Genomic DNA, 23,287 nt, shown 5'->3' with positions numbered 1-23,287 from the left:
ATTTTTCCCAAAATTTCATGAACATCTATATAGATTTACCAAACTTTTGAAATTTCACTCCTTCAACTAAAATCAATTTAAACTCAAATAAATGCCAAATCTAAACACATGTTCATCATGCAGCCACCAAAGAAAATATAATATCGCTACTTATCAAAAGTGAAATTCTTAATCTTCAATTTAAGCTTGTTAGAAAATTGAACAGTGAAGCAAACTTTTAGCAATCAATTCTTATTCAAAATTTTAGCAATTTCCAGTCACAATACATACTCAAATCTGACAAGGGAGAAAGTGGAAGTTGGCTCACCAATAAAGCAAAAAGAAACGAAGAAAAGACAACCATAATTGCAGTGACAGAACATGAAGATAAAGAAGAAGGGCTGTGACCTGAAATAGGGAGCAGAAGGACCAGCAAATCAAACCCCCAGCAACAACAGAAACAACTCCCATGTACACACTGGCAACGTGTAGAAGGAATAGAGAAAGGATTCAAAGCATCACAGCACGATACGGACGAAAGAGGAAGATATCGACGGCACAGAGATGAAGATTCGAAGCTCACAGATCTACCACAGTGGCTGATGGAATGGTGACTCTCATAACATTTTCGCCGGCGATTGGAAGGACCGAGGAAGAGGAAAAAATGGAGGGATTCTCTCTCCTCCCCTGAAGAATGATCGATGTTTCAAGAAAAAGAAACAGATGGAAGAGATAAATTGATCATCCTCCTTCTTATTATATATATATATATATATATAAAAATAGCATTTTAGTAATTTTATAAGACTGGAAGACCTCTTATGCATAATGAAGATTCAAGCCCATAACTTGATAAACTACAAGTTGCCATTAGACCAATAATCTTTCTTGTTACCTCCACTACAAAACTTTTTAAAAATACTCTTAAAATACTTGATCATAAATTTTAATTAATTAATTTTTTTAATTTTTTTTGGGTTATTACACAATGGCTCTTCCAATACATATTCTACTAGAAACTAGCAAAAGTCTATTTGAGTACAGAAACCAACTCTAGATAACTAGGGCCACTATCATTGTAATTTGTACAATGTGGAAAAAGTAATTGAGAGATTATTGAACAAAAGGTTATCATTGAACTTCGAAACTTTCTCTTATTCGCTTATTCATTAGCAACTAATAATAGGCCCACAACTACTAGTATATAGAATAATTCAGAAACAATTACTCAATAATCTATAGAGAAAACTTTACCCAAGGAACTTGACAAACTATCTTTGTTTTGCTATAGAGAAAAAGAGAAGAACACAACATGATTCAGTATGCTTTCGAAGTCAATGAGCAATCTATCAAGTCAATGAGAATTTGAAAAAAAACTTCACACCACTGACCTCCACCCTAGCACTGCCTAACAACAAAAAATCACAACTTTCACCATATGGAAGGAAAAGAAGCTATGGATATGAAAATTTAATGATACTAGTAAGCACTTCTATGGATGCCATCATGCATTTGCATATGCTAACATTTTTTTACATTCAAGGACAAATTTTGACTCCTACAACATCCAAATGAAGCGAAAAAAAGAGAGCAAAATTTACAGATAAGCTTCTCTGCATCGAATCTCATTTCTTTGGGGAAGCATACAGAAAGCAAGAATAGAATTGGATTTGAGATGAAACAAATACTTTGGGTTGAAGTTTGAGGGAGCTAAGAAAGTGGAGGAGGATAAAGAGATTGAGATCACCAAATTGTGGGAGACCATGGAAGACACTTCAAGTGAGATAATAGTGAAAAGCTACTTCGTCCAAAACTAGAAGTGAAGATGGGCGGAGTTGCCTATCAGTGGAGGAGGCCTCAAAAGCAATTGTAGCACATTTGCAAAAGTTGTGAAATTAAACGCATATAAACATGAGAGAAGTTATTAGATGGCTTGGAGGATCAGGGTTGTCAGAAATCATTTTTGATTTACTAAAATGTTTTCTCCCAATAACAAAGGGCATTTTCATTCATTGCCTTCATCCTTTTCTGAATAAAATAATAAGATTGGTATTTCAACGTGCTTTGATCCTTAAGCACAATTTAGCTTTCAATCTAATCCTTTTCACCAATTTTCCCTAAAAATTTTGTTATAATAAATACTCTTTGTGCCAAAAACAAATATGATTTCTATTATTGAATTTTGATTTTATAATAAAAAAACATTTTATTCATTTTCTTTCTTTCTGTATTATTGTGTGTGTGTGTGTTTAGGTGTTATAAATAATTTTTAAAATCTATTAAGAACTAGTAGCCCTAAATGGTTTAAAAGATTGGAAAAGTAATCATACAATGAAAAAATGTGTGTAATGATTATATATATTTTGGATTAAAATTCATTTTTGTCCTGATAAAGTATTTTCAAAGAATAAGCTACAGGCACCTAAAAAAAAATTGTGGAGCAATACAACGCATGATCTTTTAAAACGGTTGCAATGTCAAGTCAATCGTTGATCATGATACCTTTTAAAGCAAAGTTAACTATATTGGAAAAAAAAAAGACGACATTAAACTAATTTTGAAAGATATATGTTTATATTATTAATCAAAAAAATTATATGATATATCCATAGCACGTAGAAATATTTTTAGGAAAAAATTAGCTCAGAGCCAAAAATTTGTTAGGGGTCGGAATAACAAAGTATATATAATAAATAAGAAAAAAATTAAATCTATATATATATATATCACTAATATAACATAAATATTTCAACCTATGTATTTATATTCAATTTTACATATATATATATATATATATAAAACAAAAATAAATATATATCTTCATTTTAAGTGTTGCTCATTAATTTTTCATAAAATAAGAATAATTAATAATTATGTTTAAGATAAAATTTTTGAAAATTTACTTCTCAATATAAATTATTATTAAATTAACAAAGATTTCATCTTTCCTATAAGCATTGTATAATTTAGATGTATTTTTAAAATTTAAAGTTTTGTTTAGTATAAAAAATTTATTACTTACTTGTTGAATTTACTATTTAATTTTTTTCAATTGATATTGTAATGATCAGGAAATTTAAGAATTTTTGAAATTAAAAATAGACGAATAAAATAAAAATATTAATAAATAAATTAATTAAATAAATCAATAATAAAAAACAGGGCTTGCAATAGTTGAAAAAAAAATTAAGAGAGATAATGTAATGATACTAAAAATAATATTATTATTATTAAGATTTGTGATCACAAATTTTCGTTTTATTTTTCTTATATATAGCTTTCGGATCAAATAACGGTGCTTAGTGGAAGTTGTGGGTGCTATTTATTCGGCTGTTTCGGGTTCAAATCCCCACTTGTGTAATGAAAAATGATTTATTTTTGATTTAGCATTGTAAAATTACTAGAACGCCCTTGAAAAAAAAAAACCAAAGAAAAAATACACCACATGTCAGATTTTTTCCTCTCCCTCTTGCCATTTTTCATTCCGTGCTCGCACCAGCAAAATGGAAAGAGAGGGCTTGAAAAAAAACATAATAATAGAAAACCCTACTGTGCAATTCTTCATCTCTTCCATCGCCGGTGTGAGAGAGAGGGATGATGAGTGATTTTTCCTTGCTGCCGCTGCTGTAGGTGACGGTGCTGTCGAACCTTCTTATTTTTGTGTCTCTGTTTGCAAGCAATGGATGAGAGGGTGCACGACTGATTCTGTTTCAATCAGCCACCTCCACGTGTTCCTCCTCTTCTTGTTGCCGGTGAGTGGTGTAGTGAGGAGTTAGGTTCGTTGCTGTTGAAGGCTCTGTTGGGATTGGCAGGCTCATCTTCCTCATCCCCTGTTTTCTTCGCTGGTTCCTCTTCATCTTCTTGCTTCTATTTTGCGTCAATACTGTTCTGTGTGTGATGAAAAACTAGAAATCCTCCAATCCATTTCCTTTATTGCTTCTTGCTACTGTGTGTGCAAATAAGAGATTGGTGTCAATCAACCTTAAAATGAAAACTTGGAAGCTCACTCTAAATGAATAATGATGCCTTGAGCACTTTGGTTACGCAGGAAGGAAATTGATTTAGATGTTCTTTTTAAGATTTAAATTGATTTTTGTCAAAGAGTTGAATTTGAAAAGCATGATGAATTTAATTATGAATGATTGAGAAATTGTTGGGAAATATAATTAAAGACTTAATTGATTATTGTATGGTTTGATTTTGAATGCACGCAAAGTATTTGATGGAATGTTTGACAGGGGTATGTTAGTTGTTGTAGCAAATGAATGTAAAATGTGTCACTGTCAAGTAAATTCCAGGTAATTATTCCCAATATTGCTAAGTTGGAAATAAAGTTAGAAAGTTTTGAATAAAGATATGTGATTATTAATTCAAGGACCAGATTTGTATGGTCTTATGTTAGTTTTTGAGTTTGTATAAAGTATTTGATAAGATATTTGAAGAGGGAAGTTTATGAAAACTGAATATACATGAGTGATAACATTGATTAAATCATAGCATAAGTTGTTTAATTTCTATAAGAAGATTTGGAAAGTTTGAATATTAATTGTATATATGTTTGTACTTTATTATATTCAACATGGTTTCTTATGTGTGAATGATTGATGTTGAGACTCTCTTTCTCATTTCTTTAAATTTGTTTGGATTGAAAATTTTGGATTTATAAAGTACATAAAGGAGATAACAAAAATGTCCCTTTGGGCATTAGAGAATTAAAGCATAGACTACATTATAAAAGTGGTTAATTAGGAGTAAATTATATGTTGAGAATGTGTCAGGTAAATGAATAGCGTCCCAAATGATTTATTAATAAATTTATTTTTCACAATTATGTTTAAATACATTCATAACTGATTATATTGTTACATTTTAAATTTTGTTATCAATTGTTATGGAAAAAAATTTCTATTGTACAAAGTTTTATAAGAAGATTTAGAGTTATTTTATAACTAAGTATCTACTATTATTTAATATATTAGCAATGTTTAATTTTACAGTTTAAAGAATGAGTTATTATTATGACTCATGCATGTAAAGTGTGGGACCAAATCAAAACACTAGTTGTTAACGACAATTTTGTTAGCCCTTGACACGTTATAATACACCTAGATAGTAAGGTGTTTGTAGAGATACTAGCCACATGTGCAGGCCAATGCATGTGAAATGAAGGGATGGATATTCATGAGTATTGTACTCACTTCTTGTTTCATGGCTCTTTTTGCACTTGTTTCATGGTTTCTAGCCACACTTGATTAGTTACTTATCTTCATAGATTGTGTCTACACTCGATTGGTTATTTATCCTCGTGGGTTGTATATCCACATTTGTTATCTGTTTTAATAAAGCCTTGCTAAACAAGATTTCAAATTTATTGTTTTTAAACTAATCCTATAAAGTAAGCTAGTTTTTATGACTGGATTTTTTTATAACGATGAAGCATCTCCTAACTATTTTTAACATGAGCCTAATAGATAGAAAGTGAATTTCTTTATAATAATAGGATTTCATGATTATTGTGTTATCATTATATGAAGATGTTTTTTGATCAAGTTTTTAAATGATGTTTGAGTTTTCCTTTTCTACTATTCTAAATGACTATTTTATATAAATTTATGCCTATTACATTTATATTTCTTTCTTTTATTTTATTAAATTTTAAATTTAGCACGTTATCCACCAGAAAAATATTTTGGTTATAGATGGTGTAGATCAACTTTTATCTCAAGGTGTTCATTGAGGCATTTTATCGTTGAAAAGGGAGTGGAGGAATTACTTTAGACAAATCTCATTTGATGTAAATTGAACTTTGTACTAATTTAATGGTTTGGTTTAAGTGATCCACATTGGCTATAAGTAGGATTCTTATTTTTCTTATCAGATTGCATAATTATTAGTAAGGAGCAGAGCTCCTTTGTTTGAAATATTATTTTTTGTTATTGATAAATTTTGAAAAGCCTTATATTAGGGAGAGATTCTATCAAAGTTTTATAGAAAATTATGAATTTTGTTTGCATGAAGAGTATTGAAATAAATAAATGAATAAGTAATATAAACCTATTACTAAATTAAATGTATTTATGGTTTAAAATTTAAAGCTTCGTGAGTTAAGGCTTATGGGATATGAGTTTTGTACACATATCCTATGCCTGTCACACCTTATATTTTTAGGGCGTAATAGATATGTTCTTCATTTAATATATTTTAAGATTTTTGTTGCAGTGCTTTGTAAAATTTGGTAGTAATCATTCTCATAATTTCTTTCATCAAATATAAAATAAAAGAAAAATCAAATGATATCAATGCTTTAAGAGTAATTGTAACATTGTCTTGTTGAAAATAAATAGATCCTATGACAAATATATCTTCAAGCTACTACAACAGTTGGATTATACATGCACAAAAGGCTACTATAAAATTGAAATGAGAATTTCATATTGTGTTATAGGCTTCTATGATATGCCAATTTAGGGGGCCAAAAATATATAACCTTTACATTTTACGGAAAAAAAAATAAATTGTAAGGGGGGCAATAGGCCCAACTGTCCTATAAGTGGAATTTTATAGGTGTAATCCTACTTGTAACCTCATATACTTAATGCCTGCCTACTAAATATAAAAAAATTAGACTAATATAAGATATGCATAATACCATCTAGTTGGGAGTGTGTTTGTGCGTGCGCGTGAAGTCCATCCCAAAATATTTCATTTTTTTTTTCTCTTATGCATCACCATAAATTCTCATGCCAAAAGTCTAGAGCTAAGAATATTGGTTGGGTTTGATGACCTACCAATTTAAGCATATTTTTATAAGAGTTTTGGCTTGAAAAAGTAGAAGATTTTTAAACATAATCAGGCCTAATTAACTACATGATTGGACTCAAACTTAAAGATAGTTTTTTCAAAGGCATTTTTTGCATTCATCTGAACTCAAACTTGAGACGTCATGATTAAACAATCATGATCCTTTTCATTAAGACTAATGCATGCTGATGTGGTGTGTGTGTGTGTGTGTGTTTTTTTTTTTTTTGTATATAAAAAAGATTTAGGTGAGTTGGGTCTTAAGGTCTCATTAGGACTAATGCATGCCTCTAGACTTAAAAAATGCTTATAAAGGTACTTATGGATTACCCACCAAAAAAAAATCCTTACAATTAGTAATAGAATTTAGTTCTACAATCTTGTGAGTTATAAGTCGAATTCTTACCAATTGGACTAATCTTTGTTAATGGCAACGTGTGTATTTGTATGGACGAAGGTAAGCTAGGATGGACTAGAATAGGTCAAAGGTGAGATTTGAACAGTTAAATCAAATTCAATTCCTTAGAAATTTTGAAAATTTACATATCTATATATTTAATTAATTTAATAATTGTATTTTGTTGCATCATGAGAGATTAAATACTTGCCTCTACTCTTATCTCACCTCACCCTTTACGTTAAGAGGGATATTAATATAAGAATGGATAAATTGGCCCATTAGCCCAAAAAAAAATAAATAAATCTTGTGTCCAAAAATATGAGCTAAATTTTTGAAAATTTGAGAGTATGGCTAATTCACAATAATATATAAAGGGTTTATCATTAATATATAGTCAGTTTATCATTAAAATTTTGAAAATTTATAAGGAATTTATTATTAATATACAACAGTATAATATTGACAAATATAATAAATTAGCCATTATGCAAAATATAATAAATATTGAGCTATTTGCTTCGTTTAGTTCTATAACATGAGTTATATTTGGAAAACCCCCTATAAGAATTACAAGAAGCATAATGAGATCCCTAAAAGTGATCTTATTCTTTGAGCCAATAAAATATGGGATGGGCACTCATTCAAACCTATTTTTTTAGACTCAATCTTGAAAAATTAAGCATCATGATTGAACACTGCACATATCATATTCAATATTTACATCTCTCAATTGTAGACACAATCTTATTACATGGCTAGTGGCTGTGTTCTCAATTCATCAAACATTTTCTTATTCTAAAACAATATCCAACACATAAAAATTATCCACAAGCATCTCACTTAACGGAATTATTCTCATAGAATTATAATATTTGATATATATATATATATATATATTTATTCACAAATTAGGAAATTCACTCTAAAATAAAGTTAAGCATGTGAGGTAAATTAAATGCGGTTGCCCCCCGCAAGAAAAAGCAACAAGAGTTACCTATATAAGCTCCTTAATTGGTGAATGGCATTCACCGAGATAAATTAGAGTATTGGGAGGCTTTAAACCATGCTCCAAGACCTTAGATCAATGAAGCCTGGCACTCCTCCTCTCTCCTCAACAACATCTCTCTCTCCAAAATAACCTACAATAATTATCCAAAATAAAGTTATATAATTAAGTTCCTAGGTTATGGCAACGATAATCACAAAACAAACAGAATATGTGAAGTCGAGAAAAGAGAGCCTAAGCTCACTTCTCTGATACCCTCTATATAGCTCCACCTAACTACTCACTTGAAAATTGGTAAGAGGTAACATGTGAGATCAAAAATCTTAGTAATAGTTGGATTCTAATATATACCTATATACTTTTTTTAAACCAATTTGCAAATGCGTGTGTGTGTGTATTGCAATCCTTTCACAAATAGTATACAAAACAAGGTATGCAAGATTTAAAATCATACAAGTAACAATTTCTAAATCAATATCAAATTAAAACAACAATGATGCATTACCCAATCTCACTTTTATGACTCCAACTCTCTTATTATCACTAAATGGAGCCTAAACTAAGGTTATGCCCAACTAAAGGTCCATTGCCATTGGAATAAGAGTCCGTTCCTTAAAAAGGCATTGCCCATCGCCCCAAAATGTCAATGACATTAGGAATTACAAGTAAAAGACTAACATATTGCATTATTTGCATACATTTTAGGATGATATTCTTACATTATTGCATTCTTGGAAGCTTAATTCTTTCATACTTAGACATTTTTAGGCCTTTTGAATCAATTAATTGTGATTTACTTTTAACCTAAAGGTCTTAGTCATTTTGACAATTTTTGGGACATTAGCTTGGTTTGTGTCTTTTGTCTTTCTAAGATTAATGGAATAAGTTTGAGATTCAAATTCATTCTAGGTAGCAAAAAAGACATCAAAAGACATAAGTTACAGGATGTTTCAAGACAAAAACATTAATATTATGTTATCATGTTTTATAACCTAGGACCTTGGAAGTGACATTGTATCTTATAGTTGGCTTTGAGTTTTTATTTGAAATTTTGCACACATGCTTTGATCACTCTAGTGAAGATTGGATTATAAGACAAAATACAAAGCAAGAAGATCCTAAAATGACACATGTGCAAGAGTTGATTCAAAGAGCTTCTAATAACTCTAAACCATGAGGATTTCAACAAAGCAGCCCCTTAATCAACCTCTCATCATCATTTTAGAAGTGTTAAGGAGTTTTGATCAAGGGTGGAAGCCTCTATGAAGAGCTACAAATGTACTCAAATTAATCTAGCTTGATTAGTGGTCACATTTATTAACTCCCTAACCAAGTTAGTTAACTAATTTCAGATTTCTCCTTAGCTTTGATCTCCTAGAACCCACTCTATTCTACTTATTTTACACCCTCACATGCTGATTAGGAAGGCTGGACGTGAATCACTAAGCTCACTCAAAAAAATCACATTGTTTTCATCACTCACGCATTCTCTCACTTCACAATTCTAGATCTACTTTCATTTTGTTTGCTCTCTATTTTCTCTCATTCTCTTCACTTCCAACCATCATTGTCCTCTTCTCAATCAAGGTTTGAATCTATGGAAGCCATTCAAGGAGTAATTTCTATATGGATTATAAAGACAATCACCATGAATTGCTAGATCTTCTTAAAGGAGATGAAGCCTATGCTTGAGTTTATCTAACTTTTCTTTTCATTACATTTTTCTTATGATTCTTCTCATCTTCTTCTTTAATTCTTTTGTTTGTGTTCTTGATGATTCAATCTAGGTTTTAGTTGTCTCATCTTGGCCAAATTTCTTATTTAAAGAATAAAAAGATATATACTTGATTCTTGAACTAGTTGTGCACTCTGAGTGTTTGTGTGTATGCCTTAAGGTTTTGATAAATGAATACATATTTTCATTTCAATTTATTTCTATTTAGACATGCATTAGCTATTGTTTAGGTCTTAAACTGTAGTTAAAATCATAATCTTGATTGGTTTAAGATATTAAACATGATCAGGGCAAGAGTTAGGGTTGGTTTCACGAGCTAAGTCATAGATTGGCATAAGCTTTCAAAGTGTTTGTGAATTAGTCTAATCACTTGTGCCTAGTCCCAAAGGTTATTTAGGCACCTTTATGTTAATTGAAGGGCAAGAACCGAATTGAATCAAGTCAGGAAGATTAGGATGGTGTAGGTGGATTCAATCCTTGAAGAACAACTTTAAATGCTTGGTCAAACCTTTAGCATTTTCCTTTTGTCACTTTATCAAAAATCCAAAACTATAAATACTCCAAACTCTTAATCTCATTTGAATTCTCCTCTACCATTAACTTGTTATGGTCTATGAATTTGTATTGATTGCCATTGCTTGCTTCCATGGGATTAAAATGACCTAGGATGTACTCTCTTTTACATTTTAGTTTTTCTTTGAAAAGCTTGACATGAATGAGGGCTTTTCAAAAACCAATCAATGTGCAAGTAGTGGAGGCAAACCACATGACATTAAGAGCAAACCATCATCCCCAAACAAATAACCATAGCACTAGCCATCCTTATTAACTCTTTTGCATAATATAAAACAAATATTACATTTCACAATAAAATCATACAAGTATGCTTGAAAAGAATTCTAGTTATTCTCAATCATCAATTTTTCAAATTAATTGTATAATAGTCACTAGGATGCTTTAAAAGGAACAAATTGTTGTATAACAAATTTTCATATAAACACAAGCATGCTAGAAAGTTCTAAACCAATCCTCAAGAAAACAATAAACAAGCCCTCTAAGGGCATAACAACATTTCCAAGCATCAATATATATACACACACACACACAACAATAAAAATTAGTATCTCAATACATGAAAGGATATTTTAATATTGCCTATTTTATGAGCTATAACTAACTTAAACATGCAAGAAATTCCTTAGCCACACAAACAAATTAACATACAATATTAAATGATATAAACACCATTATATATATATATATATATATTATAATTTGTCTATTAAAAATAAAGTTCAACTAAACTTCTCAATTTCCCAAATTCAACTTCAACCTTCAAAATCCAAATTTTCATTCTCTGTCAACAATGTAAATATTCCACAAGAAATTTTAACATTTATTCACTATTTCTAAACCTAAAAAATAATCATTTCAATCCCATAACCGCCCAATACTTCAAAAATTAACCTATAAAATTCTTAAATTTACAACCATATCCTTCCAATCTAAATTCCTCCAATTAAAACCCAAAAGTAAGTTAGATTAACTTATCAAAAATTCCAAAAATACAATTTAATCAATATAAATATCCTATATATCATAAATCAAAAATTTTATAACTAAAATGTTAATTTTAAACTCTTAAATCAGTCAAGAGAATAAATCTAAACTAATAGAACTTAAATACTAATTTTTTTCTACTATCTTATAGTTCCTGTTTGTTAAAAGTTAATACTTACTCTAAGCCTTAACCTTAAAATTTATTCCATTTATCAAAATATTACTATCATTAAAAAGAGTAGGAAAATATTTATTAAAGGAGTTTTGAAAATGGGGGTAATTTTAAATATGAAATCTTACCCCTCAAAATTTTCTAAAATCCAAGAACCACCGCTTTGTCTCTTCTCCCCTCCCCTCCCTATTGTCGTGACTTGCTCGAGAAGAAGGAAGAAGGAAAAGAAATTGAATGGGAGATATACATTGGGTGGGTATATATATATATATATATATATATATCCAACTTAATTTACTCACTACTCAAACCTCTTCTGCAACTCCTTTCTTTCGTTTTTTTTATATTATTATTATTATTTTATTTACTCTTATATATATCATTTTATTTTTATTACTATTATTATTTTAATTTTCAAAAATATTAACTTGAAATTTTGTCCTACGTTGAACTAAAAAAATATTTCCTAATTAATTTATTTACATTCAAATATTCTTCCTAATTTCTATTAACTCTAATTAACTCTAAAAATTTAAATTGGGATGTTACATTAATGACCACAATGAGAAATTTGGGTTAATATTTTGATTAAATAAAACTCATGTTATGATTATTGATGATAAAAACCATTGCGGAATCTAAATTAATCCTCTATTGGTGCATTTGAGCTTGTTGGAAGTTCCACTTGGTACTCATGGGTACTCTTGGTTGGCAAACTAAGTTGAGGTAACTAGGAACATAAATTCTTGTATATACTATTTGTTTGTAATTATGAGTTTTGTGAGATATGGAAATAATATACATATGATTTAGAAAATAATGTAAAGTGGGTGATTATGTTATAGTATGTCATTGGAAATGCTTCTATGTGATAGATTATGACACTCAAGCATACGGGTTTAGATATTACTAAAATTGAGTATGAGAACATGATTACATGTAATATGTGCATGTGATGCATTTTGGCACAATCGTGTTGGGTGGGAGTTCATTCTAAGTAGGGTAGTGACTTCAAATCCATGTTATAAGCCTCTACTGCAAGTGGCCCTGGTGGTTGGTGAAAATATGAAAATTGCTTAGTATTGCCATTGTCCTTAGAAAAATGATATGGGTGGCATATCTTGCATCACCGGCTTCTTACAAGGAATGGTATGGGTCAAGCATCATGACACCCTTGAGATTCAAGAAAGGAAAAATTCATGGTCCAAGAGTAAGTATGGTAACCTTTGTTCAAGTAATCATACATGATTTATTTGAAGATTAATTGAAATTGAATTAGTTTAGAATTTATTATTTGGCCTTGAATTGAAATTTGGGGATGTTGAAGGAACCCTAATTGGTAGAAATTAGGGGTTTTGTATAAGTTGATTGGATTGAGGAATGATTAGAATTGATGTCAGAATGTGAAATTTAAAATCAATTGAAACAAAGATTTGGAGAATTTAGTTGGAATTAGTGACTTTATGTCGTAAATTTCATTTAATTGAAATTACAGTTTATAAGTATGTTATTCACTTTGTAGTTTGGTTGTTTACGTTAGTGGCTTACACAAGCTTGCTTAAATTAATATAGAGTGAGGTAACTGCAGTTAATTTATTTTATATTCTCTTTCATTAGATTGTATGAATATTTTAATATGTATAAAACTTATATTGGTGTGAGAGGATTACTATTGGTGGTGAAAATCCATGAATTGTTTTATGTTATAAAATTGTTGGTGAAGTGTGTTGTATTTTGAACGATAACCTGTCATAATAATGAATGTACTATTGCAAGAAGTACATTTTACATTGGTTATTTTAGACATTTTACATAGGTTTAAAAGGGTTGTTAAACATTCTATGGTGGAAAGCACGACTTTTCATCTCGGTTAACAAACTTTCCATGTCAGTTATGTCCAAGCCAATGTGGAAAGTTAGACATTCCATGTTGGTTACAACTACTAACTAATGTGGGAAGTAGATATTTCACGTCAGTTTGGACATAACCAATGTGAAAAGTCATTTTTTTTTTAATGTCCATTTTGTTTTCTACCTTATCCATAAAATAAACCCATAAATTGTCAAGAATATATCTAGCAGGTAAAAATAGCTAGCCAATTAGTAAAATCAATTAGTTATATGTGTAGCTAGCATAATATTTGTCCATTGTGTCTAAAGTAATCAATCTAGCAATTTGATCGACTAATTGTTGTAACTAATGCTACCATAGAAGACTCCATTACTTGATAGTTATTTTAGCCTATATTTGATAGGTTTTATCCATCAAGTAAAAGGGTGCCACATATTAGGGCTATACTTGACAATTAAAAACCATCAAGTATTAAGAGCTTTACTTGATGATTATTTCTAAACAAATGTTAAGTATATGCTTACCTAATTGTTTCTAGAAGCATATACTTGACGGTTATCTACAAATAATCATCAAGTACTTACATAATTGTTTCTAGAAGTGTATACTTGATGATTATCTACAAATAACTATCAAGTATTATAAAAAATACTTGATGGTTATTTATAAATAACCGTCAAGTTATTATGGCAAAAATTAGGCCTCATTTTTTTGGTTCTTGCCATAATTAGTTGATGGTTATTTACAAATAACCATTAAGTATTTCAAAATACTTGAAAATTATTTGTAGATAGCCATCAAGTTTACAAATACTTGATGGTTATATCTAAAGAACCGTCAAGTGTTCATGATATTTTTTTTTAAAGGATGAGCTACTTTCCAAGTAGCCGTCCTATATAAAGATACACAAAATAGAAAATAAAACTAGTCAACCATTATCCAAAAATAATACAATGAATGTTTCTATCAAGATTACTATTAAAGGATAATAAATTAAATTCCTATACCTATAGCCCCTTAAACCCTAATTTGCAAACTAATTAAATTTTCAAAACTAATTAAGTGGCCCGCCTTAGGCATAAAAATTAGCCAAGAAAAATGTAACATGAAAATGTATATACCTACTTAACAAACTATTAGGCTGGCCTAACTGCTGCTGCTACCTACATATTGAACATGGCTTAGGCCACCTCTTTAAGGATTTTCTCTACATCTACAATTATATAATGAATGCAGTAGATGTCCTTGAAGTACTGTGAGCAAATAGTCACAACAAGTTCAAGTTAATAGCTAGCTATTTAAAGTTGGTTAAAATTTATAATTTAAATGTAATTAAATTTAATATGCCTTGTCTGATAATGTGGTAGGTGCATGGGTGATTATGTCTTTCATGAATTACATTAGGCAATAACCACAGTCATTGCTTGATTTGGCTGAAGTGGACACTACAAAAAAACCACATATATATCAATGAAATTGTATAACATGTCATGATTTCTTGATTAAAAATTTAGTCAATTAAATGAATACATTAACAGTGACTCATTTCTCAAAAAAGTCAAATGTCCTCATTTGGGAGGACACATTCTTGTTGATCACAGTGTGATACAACACCATAGCACTAAGAAGAAAGTATCGAATGAATGCAAGAAATATATATATATATATATATATGGAAATTAGAAATAACAAGTAAAAAATATAATTCAACTTACTGGTTAAAAAGTACGACCATATCTTCTCCATTGCTTGGTTCTCCATTAAATAGATCAAGATAAGAACAATATGTTGATATATGATCTAGCAACAACAATAATAACACCACTAAGAAGCCAAATTTTAATGAAAATCATATAATCCACATTAAACACTATATATATCAATTTAAAAAATCAAAATTATAATTACATAAGCCAATTTTCAATCAATTCAAACACTAAGAATGTAAAAATTGATAATTCAAGCAATAAAAAATCAAAAGTAATCTTTCAATTACAGAATAAGCACCATCAAGTAACCAAAATTCTAAATTTCAAACACCCATTAACAAGAAAACCAATGGAGAGACAAAATAATCAACATTCGAATAACTCATTACATATATAACTCAAAATTAACAACCTACGAATTCAAAATGAGGATTAATAATTGAAAAAGCAAGAACCAACCTTAAAAGGAAGAGAATATATGCAAAAATGGAGAAAGGGCAAGCCACAAGCAAAGAATCCAAGAGCACAAGCACGAGCACCTACGGGCATGATTGGCATTGAAAATCAAAAACCCACAAGGAATCAAATGTGAAGTCATGCATTTTGGCTGCTAGAGTGACGCAAAATGGGTTTCAAGTGGTTTGGATGTGTTTTGAATTATTTTAAAGTTGCAAAAATGTGAAGAGGGAAAGTGTTTTGGAGTTATAATTTAAAATGCTAATATTTGATAGTTATTTATATTTGATGCTTGTTTTGAAACAACTATCAAGTATGTTCTAGACATACTTGACTTTTTTTCAAAACAAATGTCAAGTAATTAATTTTATTTCAATTTGTTTTGAAAAATAATGAATTTGATGCTTGTTTGAAGATAACTGTCCAACATATTGAACATATTTTTGATGGTTACCTTCAAACAAGCATCAACTATATGTCTTTCCAACAATAATTAAGGTAAAATATATATTATATGGTTTTTTCAATATAATCATCAAGTATAGTTTTAAATACTTGATGGTTGTTTTGAAACAACTGTCAAGTATTCATTGACTTTTTTATTTTTTGCTTTATCATATGACCGTCAAATATGGGGTGTCTAATTTAACAAATTCTTATAGTGCAACATTATATTTTTCCATTGTATCTAATCTTATCAACTAATTGCAACATCTTACATTGAAAAGTTCTCTTGAAGAATTTGATGAAAGAATTTAAACTAAAATTACAAAATCAAATAAATACCTTATGCAATTTCATGGTACTTCCTACTTTAGTTATCTTATACATGTGAGGGATAATATAATATCCACATTCTATTTATCCTAACTACTCTGGACTGAAAATACACAGAAATTTAAAATTAAATAAACTAGCTTTTGGGTAAATCTCATACAAGTGAATGATGATTAAAGATAGAAGTAAGTGTTCATACTCACTTTTGGGTAAATCCAATAAATCGCTATCTCCTCCTTACGTAATCTAGTCGACATATAATATGTTTAAAGCACTCTATCATGAGTTGTAAATGAAAAAAAACATTAAAAATATACATCGTCAACATTCACTTAACAGGTTTTACTAGGATGAATTTACTTGTTGAAAATCTATTTAATCTTATCACTTAGTTTATTGGCCAGAGAACAAAACCAGTATACTATAGCTTCAGGAAGGCAAGGAATGCAAAGTGACCAATGATACCTGCAAAATATAAAATTGTTTTATATTTATTAAATAACATGAAACAACTTTAGAAATATATAAACATGAATAAAAAATACTTGTCTTTCAATAATCAGCGTTAGATAACATGACAACCTTATATCTACCATATAATTCATCGCATTATGTCTTCCTCCAATGTATTGCATTCCTTTTCCCCTACAAAAGCTTCCTAGCACAGAAATCCAAATTTTTCTTTTTTTTCTATTTCATAGCATGCATTGTAAAGGTTCTCATCATTGAAATGTGTTCAAATTAAAACATTAGTGCCATGAAAGAAATCTATGAAAAATGGAGAAAAGTAAATACAAGATTCCTAATTGGGCAAATGAAATGTCCAGTTCCTTTAAAATTAGAAACTCCTTGAGGTGTTTTTTGTCAATTGGAAAGACATATTGCATTTTTGCACCCACGATACTCATTGGCATTTTAATATTAATGGCCTCTATCATATTCTTGTAAACTTGTTACATCCACATTTGACACAAAACTTTTGGGCCATAGAATGAAAGCTCTTTTTGTTTGGGCTACTGTTGCAACTTTAGAGGTAAGAAATGGCACCGATGCGTTATCGTCACCTATCCAAACATTTGTAACTATCACCCTAACTTGATCATCTCAATTTTTTTAATGATGGATTGAAGACACAAATGTATTGTATACTTGACCTTCAGCAAAAACATGTTTTTTTTTTTGAAACCTTTGAATAAAGATAGCAATGAGTTCCTTTGTCATCTGGTACAGGAGGATCAGGGTCTACTAGTGCCAATGCCAGTGCCTCTAGTAAAATACAATTATCTTTGGTGCTTTGTATCATAGGGGAAGTCTGGACGAAATAAATAAAAAAATTAAATGTTAATAAAATTAAACACTAATCTACATTAAATCAAATGCACACAAACCTAGGATGTATGTTCAACTACTATAATTGTCATGCCCAAGACTATAGATTTCATCTTCTTATAAAGCTGGGTCATTATTTCTTCTTGGAGCAATGCATAAAATTCTCATTCAACCTCTTATCGAACCTCTTTTCATATACCAAGTTGAGTAGCTTCCCTAATCTAGAACTATTCCTAACCTAGTTATTTATATCTATTTCTTTAGATTTAGGTTCTCTCTTAATCTCCCAGTCCACCGAGATTACCTATAGATTTGATTAAATGGTGGCTAATCATGAAATCAACATGAAGAGCAAAAGAAATAAATATAATTGGAAAAAATATATGAATATAAAAGAAAAGAGTCAAAACAAAATAAATTAAAAACTAACTCCCTAATTTAGCTACATCCCTACCTAAACTAGGTAATTTAGAAACATATAATAAAATTAAATAATATCGTTCTAAAATTCTCAATCATTACTACCACAGAATAAGCTAAATATAACACCACATATTTGACATTTATAAGCTAAAAATGACAAATAAAAAAGGATCTAAATCCTTGATGTGTTTTTTTTAAAAAAATTGTCAAATATTTAAACATATAATTGACGATTCTATAATAGTAACTGTCAAATATATCTTTTATCTAAAATTATGTTATATATAAATATATTTGACACTTGTTTGAAAACAACTGTTAAGTATATAAATTATATACTTGACGGTTATATCTTAATAAGTGTCAAATATATAATTTTAAAAAAGAAAATGTTTACTTGATGCTTTCTTTGAAACAACCGTCAAGTATGTTTGGCTAATACTTGACAATTGTTTTAAAGAAAGCATCAAGTAAGTGATACTCGACGATTATTTCATAATAACCGTTAAGTATTTTCTTTTAAATTTATGCTCTAAAACCTTTCCTTTTCACATTTCTGTAACGTGAACGTTTTTAGAAACACATCTAGACTCCCTGAAATCCATTTTTCATCATAAGAATTGCCTGAAAACACAAATTCACACTCAATTCATAGTGGGTTTTGCTCATGATATCCTTTTTCTCAACTTCATGCATGGTTCATTCATCCAAGACTACATTTTGTGTATTTTGGGTTCGTTCTCAATACCTTGCTCTTGAGTTTCTCTTTTGTCTTCTTAATTCTTTTTTAGGTTTAATGTTTAGTGTAAATCCCATCTGAAATTCCCCTTCTTGCTCTTCAACAGTGAGAATCGTGGTCTTCTCTGATCTCCTCCTCCTCTACTACTTCATCCTCATGTAGTGGTGTACTTCTCTTAAGTAAGTTGACCTATCCTTATTCTACCCTTTAATTTCTTCCTTGTGGTATTATTGTCTATTGATTGTAATTAAGAAGTTAATTGGAATTACTGATTGGTATATGAAATTTTTATTCATTCTTACAAATTGAATATATGTATATATCTATATAGCTTGGGGTATTAGGTTCTTTGTTAATAATGAAGTTAAATTTAGGATTATATAAAAATTATTTTACTATTAGGAATTATGATTTTGTTGAAAATTTGCTTCCCTTATTGTGGTAGTATTGATAATTTTGTTGTTGGATAGCTTAACTAGGTCTAGTTGAGTTATATCATGGATTTTTAGAATGAAATTTTTGTATCAATTACTGGGTAATTTGATTGAGTATAATTCAATTATATGAGAACTTGCATGTTGAAATTTTTTTTAATAAAGAGAAGGCATAAAGCCAAAGAAACTCTCTTTTTTAAGCCATTATGCTACTAAATTTTTTACGATTGGATAAAATTTTTGTATCAATTATTGTTGGATAACTTGATTGAGTATAATTTAAGTTATAAGAAAACTTGTAGGATGAAATTTTTTTAATAAAGAGAGGGAAAAAAACTCAATAAACTCTCTTTTTTAAATCGTTATGCTGCTAAAATTATTTCAATGACTAGTATTAAAATATAGATATTAGTTTTAAACAAGATTAAAGAGGAAATGTGCAAACATGTGGTTAGTAACTTATTGATTGATTGATCCTTATATCTAACTCTCCACTATCTAGGAGTAGTCAAAGTCACTAATTGTATTTTCTTTTTAATTTTCTAGGAATTATGGATGAGGAATGAATGTCTGATAATAGTCCATCCAAGGAATATTGGAATAGGGTAGCAAACTTTGTTAAGTTTGCAGTTAAGCATGCGGAGGACCCTGTTAGAATTGTTTGCCTATGTTTAAAGTATAACCTTATGAAGCAGGTTAGTCCAAATACTTGTGAAGAATACTTAGTGATTAATGGAATAGATCAAAATTATAAGTGTTAGACAATGCATGGTGAGACAAGGGATGATATTAGTTATAGCCAGCAATATAGTGAAAACTATGCATCATCTTCGATAGTTTTGACATATGTGCACTTAAGGAAGATTGTCTCAAACAAATGGCCAAAGTGATTGAAGAGAACCTCAAGAATTGTCTAAAAATGTTTGAAAAGTTAAAAAGTAATAACAGACGCTAGTATATGCTAGTTGTAGTGTATCAATGTTGTCAACAATGTTAAAATTGTACAACATGAAAGCAAAACATAGATGGAGTGATGTGAGCTTTACTAAGTTGCTTGGGTATTTGAAAGTAGAATTACTTCTTAAGGAAAATTAGCTTCCTTACTGAACAAAACAAGTGCTACAATCAATTAGCATGAGTTATGAAAAGATACATGCATGCCTTAATAATTGCCTTTTATTTTAGAATGACTATGCATCATTAATTGAGTATCTGAAGTGTAATGCCTCATGCTATAAGTAGAACAAATTGAGTATGATGTAGGCACTATGGTATTTTCCAATGTGCCTAGATTTATATGCATTTATTGTAACATCCCAAGTTTTAATTCTCTAATTAATTAAATTTAATTAGGGTAATTAAGTAAATTGGAGTGGTGTGTGGCCGGAGAGGTCTAATAATCTTATTTGATGCTATTTCAGCCTTACTGTGGGTCTAGTATCAAGGCGAGCCACTCAAGCATCGAAAGGAGAAGAAAAAGAAGAGTTAAAGTTGCTGTGTCATACACCGTGGCACGTAGATCATCCGCCACGGTGCACAGCCATCTCTGAGTGAGGGAAGACCTCTCTGTACCATGTGTCGTGGCACGTTGTGCATCCACCGCGGCACATAGCATTTTCTGTACTTTATTATACGTTAATTAAGACAGAAAAAGAAAGAAGAGAAAAGAGATAAAGAATAGGCGCATCTAAGCTCTGCTAAGGTTTGCTTAGGGATTACTTTGAGAGTATTTTGAAGGCTACAAATATCCAAGGTAAGTATCATTCCCATTAATCTTTCCTTTTCTTCCACATTTATGAGTTTGTGGTTAAGGTATGATAGTTGAAGTAGAATTTCGGTCCATATAGGTTATGGGTCTAAATTTGTTGACTCAAATAGAGTTAATAGGGGTAGATTAGAGTATTAAACCTAGATATGATGAGTATTGGTGTCTTGGGTTGTTGGGCACCATAAATACCCAAAAATCCCATTTATTATGGTGGTTGAAAGTTTGTGATGCCATTAATGGAAATTTAATGGCTCATTAATGCTATTGGGAGCTAAAGGTAACTATTAAACCTAATGGTTAGGCTCCATCTCATGTAAAGTGAAGGTTAGGCAAATTAGAAGTAAAGATTGAGGGTTTAATTAATTGAGTTTGGGTTATTGATGGAATTCAAATTGATTGCTTGTAGTTTTGGCTCTTGGTCACCTTTTTGGAGTGAAAATTCAAGCTTGGAGGCTAGTTAATTGAGGAGTAAACCTTTGACCTCAAAGGTTTGAGGTAACCAGGGGAAAACTCTACTTTGGGTAGTTGTATGTTAATTGATTGTTTGAATGCTAATGGTGGATATTACATGTATGAGATTGATTTTTATGTAATATAATGCATTAGTTTTCATTGAGTGTATGAACATTTGATTGAGCACAATGCTATTTTGGCTTGAAATACAAAATGCAAAGTCAAAATATTTTATTATGAAAATGCTTATGTTTTGAAAATGAAGGCAATGATGAGTAGAGGTAATTGTGTTAGTCATGAAATGAATTTTTGAGAAATAGATGAGAATATACACTTAGGTAGCACAAGATCGTGAGCCCAACATGATTGTTGTATTAGTGAGTTTATGAAAGTGAAAATCGAGAACAAGTGAGTAGTGATTATGGCATGATCAGTGGCGGGAGTTCGCCTAGAGATTTGGGAGTAGAGAAAATTCATATGGTAATTAGGCTGCCCTCCAATGCACAGGGGCTATAGCCTTGTCCCACTGTTTGTCAAGGGACTATCCCATAGTTTGTCGAGAGACTAGAACCTAACTATCTCCACCGATTAATTGAGGAGAATAGCCTAGGGTATAAGACACCCCAGGGATTCGAGAATAGGGGAAGTCATAGTCTAAGAGTAAGTTCTGTGATCTTTGGCTGGGTCACACCTCACAATTGGTGAGCTTAGGTAGTCCAGTCACACGGATGGAGCCCTAATCAGTATTATAGCCCACAGTTTCAATCTGAGGAAATAAGGAGGATATAAGGTTGGTTGATCATTGCCTAAGTAAATATATGACGTCACACATGCTAAGTGGTGGCAGGTCACAAGAGTATGGATCTTGTCACATATCTAAAAATATGGCGACAATGCACCTAGTTATGTGAGTAAAGAAGCTATAAAGAGATAAATGATAAAATGTGATATATAGGGAAATGTTTTATAACTTTGATCTTATGGTGCATATATTTATTTTATAATTGATATATAACTGTATAGGGTAGGTTTAACCTTAGTTATTGAGTGGCTAAACTCACCCCTCTTATTTAATACTTTTCAGGCTCTAGCATTGGTGTTGAGAGGGAGAAGACTAAAGAGTTGGGGAATTAGTACATTCCTTCCTGTATGCCTCTGGTTTTAGATGTAGTTATGTAATAGCATATGTTTGCCAATTTTAGGATGCATATTACCCATACTTGCACTATTTTGGTTTGGAAATGTTATAATTGTATTTTGGGCCCTTAGCCTTGGTTTATGTTGTCATATATATGTTTATAAGGCCAAAATACTAGTGCAAGTATAGAAAAGAAGATTTAAACATGTTTTGAATGTTTTAGGGTTTAATGCAATGCTATCTTACCTCCCCCTTTGTTTTTGGTAAATTGGGGTTGAGGAGTGAATTTCAATCATAATGATGTTTCAATGCTTGAGATGTGTTGTACTAGTAGTCCTAGGTCCATTGGACATGGTCTAGGTGTTAGGAAAAGCTTTTGGCACTTGTTGAAAGTTTTGAACACCCATTTTATATAAAAGTGTTGAAAAGTGGTTAAATGGTGTTTAGGTGTCCAACTTCCTAGTGTGATGTGTTTTGGAAGTGAAGCCTGTGCCATTAGTTAGTACAGGAAAAGGACTTTTCATAGACACCTAGATCACGTCAATCAGATGTCGGACGTC

The 23,287-nt window shown here is 30.4% G+C and overlaps 1 long non-coding RNA gene across 1 annotated transcript; it reads left to right on the top strand.

Moving 5' to 3' along the window:
* The first annotated feature begins 3,403 nt into the window (after positions 1 to 3,403).
* Positions 3,404 to 22,968, top strand: LOC129284659 (uncharacterized). Its single transcript, XR_008586909.1, has 4 exons — positions 3,404 to 3,824; positions 19,041 to 19,113; positions 20,790 to 21,631; positions 22,674 to 22,968. It is a non-coding gene; the product is annotated as an uncharacterized LOC129284659 (long non-coding RNA).
* The last annotated feature ends 319 nt before the right edge of the window (positions 22,969 to 23,287 follow it).

This window comes from Prosopis cineraria, unplaced genomic scaffold (genome assembly GCF_029017545.1).
Source record: "Prosopis cineraria cultivar Desert tree isolate PC_DT_omini unplaced genomic scaffold, ASM2901754v1 PC10, whole genome shotgun sequence".
NCBI lineage: Eukaryota > Viridiplantae > Streptophyta > Magnoliopsida > Fabales > Fabaceae > Prosopis > Prosopis cineraria.
The sequence above is the reverse complement of the archived record's forward strand: the minus strand, read 5'-3'. Positions and strand labels throughout refer to the sequence as shown.